The following is a 7,117-nucleotide window of genomic DNA, read 5'->3' on the forward strand; positions in this document are numbered from 1 at the left end:
ACGGTAAAATCAATAATAACGTCATTATCTGATATATGATATATTTAAAATCATAATATCTTGTTAATCTAGTCCGCATTGGTTGTTTTAAACCTCGTAAAAAATAGCTACTTTAGTTATTTAATGATGGAAATGAAATATTGTAGAACATGAAAAAATCCAATTTCATTCACATTTTGAAGTCATTAGTGATGGCTTCCAAATAGGAATGAAATGTTAATTTAACACATATCTTAAATATAAAAGGTTTGGGTATGTTAACAATTGTTTTACTACATAACAGTATAAGTATCATAAATTTATTGAAAACATATTCTTCAAATGTAAATAAGACATCATTTTTTCATATATCTGTAACAAAGTATTTCAGTATTGAATCGGGTATTTGCAACAGGCCTTGACACTTCTTGCAATCAGGGAAAACTGCAACAATTATCAACATTTTCTCATTTTGAGATCTTCAAATAAATATCTAGACTTGAGCAACAGCCTTGCTACCAAAGCGTCTTGTACAATATGTTTTCACAAAAATCTTGGTGTTTATGAAATATCTTTTAGCAAAGGCTGTTTCTTTGGCGCTTCCTTTGATGTCGTCCTGAGTATACATTAAATATTTGCCTCCAACAGTATAACAATAAATCAATCATTCAAATGGTATATGTGTCAATTTGAATTTCTTAAACCTTGCAAAATTTAAGCTTATTTTGATTCATAAATGTTTAATTCATGTAATGCAACAACGTGTTTGATCTAACATGCGTAAATGTTTTAAATTGAAATGTCAAAATTGATTGCATCTTTAAAGACAATACGTGCCTTTAATTACATGACGCACTCAAGAAATGATAGCATGCATTGTTTCTTATATGAAGTATTCTTTTCATGTATACCATTCAGTATTAAACAAGTATTGTCATTAAACTATTTTCTATTCCACAAGGACGTTTCACTTACATAGGCAAATGTATATAGTGGTTTTATTAACAAACCACTCAACGCACCAGCACAAAGATTTATTTCACTGTTATTAAAAAGTAAAATAACAAAAATACCGAACTATAAGGAAAATTCAAAACGGAAAGTCTCTTATCAAATGGCAAAATTAAAAGCTCAAACACATCAAATAAATGGAAAACAACTGTCTATTTCTGACTTGGTACAGGCATTTCCTTATGCAGAAAATGGTGGATTAAACCTGGTTTTATAGCTAGCTTAACCTCTCACTTGTATGACAGTCGCATAAAATTCCATTATACTGACAACAGCGTGTGAACATAACAAACAGATATAATAGGTAAAAAAGTAAAAATTAGGGGTACAGCAGTCAACATTGTGTTATAATCGTAATCACTATAAAAACAAACAAATATGTCAACAAATAAAAACAAAATGGCATATAGACAAAGCACATAAGCAAATATGAAAGACAAGAATACAAAAAATGACAATATCACAATGACACAATGGCGGTATGTATAAATACCGATCTACGCCAAGAGGATATTACTAAAAATGGACTATACAGTAAAGTAAATAATTTACAAAGACAAATAAAAGAACACTATAACACGTAATTAAGATGATAAACAACGTCAGTACCTAGAATTTATACTTCAAGACCATCGTGTATTATTTGTGAAGTTGATACAAAATATTTATCAACAAGGACGAGACGTTCTTTCACATCACCCTGGATCATCAACTTTTACATGCACATTATTTCATCTCATCTCCATTCGTAAATCAAAGGGAGGTCATAAAACATGCACAAGCTATTGACATTTCTTTCAGATGGAGATAGACAAATCATTATGTCCTTCATTCGGTGTAAAACAAAGCGTTCTTTCCAGTAGGCCTCTTTTGGTCATAAAGTTCCTAACATGTCTACGTATTTGAACATCCTTGGCTTTTAAATTATTTTGTTTGGGCTTTCCTGGTGGAAGTATATCAAGTAAAGCGCTTTAGATGCATGAAATCAATAAAGTGTTACTTTCATCCATTTCACATATGGTCAGAAGTGCAGCTACATGGACATGCATCATAGTTTGTTGATTTGCAACACAAAAAGGGAAAATGACAAGAATGTAAGCGTGTGTTGTACATTCAAGTGAACAGTAGTCACGACATTAAAATATGTATAACATGTGTTTGTGGCGAAACATAGGCCATTTCTTGCAAACATGTACTGTATACAGTGCATAAAATTAGATTATTTTTGTTTAGTATGACACGTTTTTAATTAGGAACAAATTAGCTCAAATTAGACTAAAATCAAAAGAAAAACAAACAAACGTCTCTATTATATAAAGCATGAGCAAAAACAAATGTTTGTTTTATCACAGTTATTTATAAATTTAAAAGACGAAATTATATAACCTTTGTTTTCAATATCATAATTTTTATTGATCATCTACCATATCAATATTTCATTATTTCATAAAAGCATAAACTTGCAACCATGTTCTACTATTAATTTTTCTTTTACATCAGTCAAAAAGAATAAATAAGGAGATGTGGTAAGATTGACAATGGAAAATAACTTACCAAAAGACAAGAATGTCTAAGAGTCAGTGTATGATCTCTAGCCGCAAGTTAACCCCGTAACCAAACTAAGCAATAGAATGAACACCAAAATTGCTTAGATATGGTCAAATCACTATGATTGTAAATCAACATAGTAGGGTGTTACGGATGAAATTTTACCTGCATTAAGTAATCCAATGGATGGTCTCAATGTTTTAAATAATGGTCCGATCCAAGTAGTTATGTGTTAGTTTTAAAAGGCACATGAAGTTTATCTTCGTTTTCTGTGAATAATTTATTTTTTTCTCATCGAACTCTCTCGATTTCCAATGATACAGAGTTTGTTCTAAAGAATGTGAAATATCTTCTCACACAATTTTTGATTATAGTTAAATATTTCTCGTTCATTAATAAATTCTTGAATGAAGCAAAAGAACGTAAATATCCATCTTGCTAATTATCATACTTTTTCATACATTACTCCATCGACCAATTGAACCTGTCAATAAAAATGTTTTAATTCTACTTATTAAATCGGATAATTAATATAAAAACAATAAAATAATACTTGATAATCAGCAATCTTTACATATTGCCGCCTTCTTTATTGAGCGGGGTTGTAATTAGTAAGCAAGTAGCTAAAATTACGTCCTTTTTATAAAAATATAGTGGTGTGGTATGAATCCCAATGATACAGCTAACCCAGAGTTCAAATGACGTAAATAAAAGCAATAATAACAATTATATTGTTTTGAAAGGATTATATACAATTATAGCCTTTGTATGAGGTCGATGCAAGGATATATCGACCTGAAAGAAGTATATCGACTGAGGATGAAGTCCGAAGTCGATATACTTCTTTAGGTCGATATATCCTGTATCGACCTCATACAAAGGCTACAATTGTTATATTATTAATTCACAAGTATTGTCAGTGCATAAGAATCTGTATTTTTTATGATTTGATCTTGACGGTAGTATATTAATTGTTTCTTTGACTTGTTCACCAAATCTGTTCTTTTCTAAATATTTAAAGATTCTTATAAGATGTAATAATTGATTTAGCCATGTTGAACGAAATATATGATGATTATTTATTCCAACATTAACAATATCATGAAATTTAAAAGGTATTTCATAAATAATATGCCAACAATTCAAAAACAATTGAAACATTTAACTAATGTTCTTGGTAGACTAAACAATTTAACAATTAAACATTGAATAAATTTCTGAAACACTTTGTTTTTCATTAATTCTTCTGAAAAAAGTTGTAATTGACAGTAATATTTGAACAGTTATTGAATACTGGAACTGGCATAGCTTTCTGGTTAATACTAGCAGTATCAATTGAGTTTGACTGTTTTGGTATACATCTTGGAACTTCAAGGGATTTCAATAAATCATCCATACCATCATCATGATCATCAGCTGCCAATTCAGGAATGCTATCATTAATGAGGTTTTGAGTTTGGGAGTCGGACAATGGATGTAAATTGAAAGAGCCAAATGGGGCAGTTGATATTGCTTCAGTTTCAACGGTCACACTTGTTTGTGAAAGACACAAATAATCAATATTTGACGACAAAGTGGCCGGTTTTGTAACTTTAGATGTTTTGCATAGTGTTTTTTCACTTAATGTCACTGACATCACTTTTTTTGTTTTTTCTCACGTTTTACCGCTATATGTTTTTAAGGATGCCTCTGATTTATGACCAGTGACACTCATAATGTGTCTACTGGGAATTTGTGCTTCATCAAAAATGTGGACAGTTGTAGCCCTACAAGAATGGTTGGTATACTCTCTTGAAAGATTGGCTGCCTTGCTTATCTCATTCATGTAGTTGCCGAGCTTGTTATGTCCAAGGGGAATGTTGTCATAATATATCCCCTCTATAGCTGCTGATTTTGGCTGTTGAAAAAGTTTATTACACTTTGGATTGAGACGGCGGATATATTTTACAAACGACCGTACTGGACATCGGTCACTACCTGAAAAGACAAATAAATTAAAATAAAACAATATTGTCTATATTGAGAAACAAAAATGAGATATGCAAATAATATATTGATTTTGATATACCAATAAAACAGAAAAACTAAGTAAAAAATGATATAGGACTTGAGAGTAAAGACATGGTTTTTTTTATCATAAGTTGCTATTGGTTTTTTTTTATCTTTTATTTTGGCTGTTTTTAGTTTTCGTCGAATAACGAGATTGAATGTGCCTTTGGTATCATCAGCTTCTCGTTTGCAAATATCATTATAAATGTGTTTTTTTAGGTATTTTAATATAGTTTCTTCATAATTTTATAAATATTGGAGAAATGGCGAGTTGTGTACCTGCACTTACAAGATTTTTTTTTTATTCAATTGGAAGTAGAAACCAAGCTTCCCACCTTGCGCTAAGACAAGAAGGTAGGTAAGTTCGCGGGAAGATATTGTTTCCCCCCTGGATCCATTGACAGCCTTTATCTTGAATAATTTCCTGATATACAAATCTTAAAAAACTTTTGGAGCTCATCAGGTAATGCCTGCCTCATATTAATTTAGACATAAAAATTTAATTTTTTTGATTTCATACATCCTACCATCAGAAGACATTTCACTATCTGTCTGATGATTTTTTGTTAGTTCATCATTGTGGTAGGCTCTTCTCCGTTAAATATTCACGAAAACTATTAAGAGCTGTGTTGGTTTGCCTCTTAGTATTTTTTGCATCCACATTTTCTAATAGATTTTCCCTATCTTCGTCCTCGAGGGATGCAAATCTTCGTTTTGTGGCCATTTAGCTAACGTCTGCTTGTTGTGATTGTACCGGAAGTAATGCAGAAAAGCATTTGATTGGTTGTTGAGAATGCGTCAATAAGTATATTGGTTTTTAGATTTCTATTTTTAGATTTTTTAAAATAACCGTGCAATATGCTTTTTGCTATCCGCCGTTTTCTATCTACCTTCGAAAATATAGTTTAACATGTGACTATCCCTGAACGAATCAAATTAGTTAAAATATACGAATAATTGATATTAAACGTTATTACCCGAATGGTATTTCAAAATTCTATCGGCAATTTTTTTTCTTTCTTCACATTGTTGAGTTTCTATAATATTTCTTTTTTTTTCGAAACCTTCAGCTTACTACAAGTTTGGCGACCAATATAAAAAAGGAGATGTGGTATGATTGCAAACGAGGCAACTATCTACCAAAGTTCAAATGAAGTGGATGTAAGCAATTATAACCAAACGTACGGGCTTCAACAATGAGAAAAACAAATACCGTTTCGTCGGATAAAAAAGGCCTCGACATGAAAAATATGAAACAATTCAGTCGAGAAAACTAACGGCCTAATTTATAACAAAACAATTTACGAAAAACAAATATGACAGACATAAACCAACGACAACCACTGACCTACAGGCTCCTGACTTGGGACTTGAATAATGTGGTGGGGTTAAACCTGTTTGCTGACTCAAAAAACTCCCCCTAACCTTGGATAGTGTTGTTACAGTACAACATAAGCACAAACTGTAAAAATCAGTTGAAAAGGGCAAAACTCATCAGATCGATACAAAGCAAAAACAAATTCAATAAATGCACAGACCGGACGTGGCAGGAAATTTATACACTCATCACACAACACCAAAAAAGACACATACAGACTTGAGAGTACTCGAGTTACTGACAGCTAGGTCAGATCTAATAACAATTAATAAAAAATTATGTATCTGAGAATGAAATATCAATTAGTACACATCCAACATCCGATGGATTTAGTATAAATACGTCATTTACAGTAAGAGCAAAACATGACCTTGTGCAATGCTAAAATATAGGAATCGACAGATTGTACAACTGTGAATGTGCATAAGTGTATAACAACAATAAAGCCCTTTTCTGTATCTTTTTACCAGTGTGTTTCTAACTACATTTCAGTAGGAACGAGCTTGAAGAATCGTGTAACGTGAGGTCTTTGTAGCTTTATTGTTCATAAGAAATAAACATATCAGCCCGAGAACGAAAAGAGATGATTTAAGCTTCCTAGTTGTGAACTTTCCATTTCTACGTAGCAACATTCCAGCAGTTCCTGCATATGGAGTATATATCTTCCAATTGATACGATATTCCAGAGCTTGCATTTCCTATCATGATTTCCTTAATAGATGGTTGCTGCTTACAAAAATCCTATTAATCCAAGAGTTCCAAGTGGTGAAGTTGAAATCATCTCTTTACAAATTTTACTGACGCCATCACGAGTTTGTTGACCGTTATGGAATATCTGTTTCACAGATGTCGACGGATATGTTCCAATTGTAGTAACCACAATCCCGTTCACATTTCATAGAATACGACCTACAGAATTAGACTTATCACCGGATTTGTAATTACTTGAGCAACACGCCGGGTTTCACATGTGAAGCAGGATCTACCTACTATCCGCGGCACCTGAGATCACCCCGGTTTTAGTGGGGTTCGTGTTGCGCAGTATTTAGTTTTCTTTGTTGTGTTTTGTGTACTGTTTGCCTTTTTGTCGTTTTTTCATTTTTTTCCATGGCATTGTCAGTCTATTTTCGACCTGTGACTTAATATATACCC

The sequence above is a fragment of the Mytilus californianus genome, unplaced genomic scaffold (genome assembly GCF_021869535.1).
Source record: "Mytilus californianus isolate M0D057914Y unplaced genomic scaffold, xbMytCali1.0.p SCAF_9, whole genome shotgun sequence".
Taxonomy (NCBI): Eukaryota; Metazoa; Mollusca; class Bivalvia; order Mytilida; family Mytilidae; genus Mytilus; species Mytilus californianus.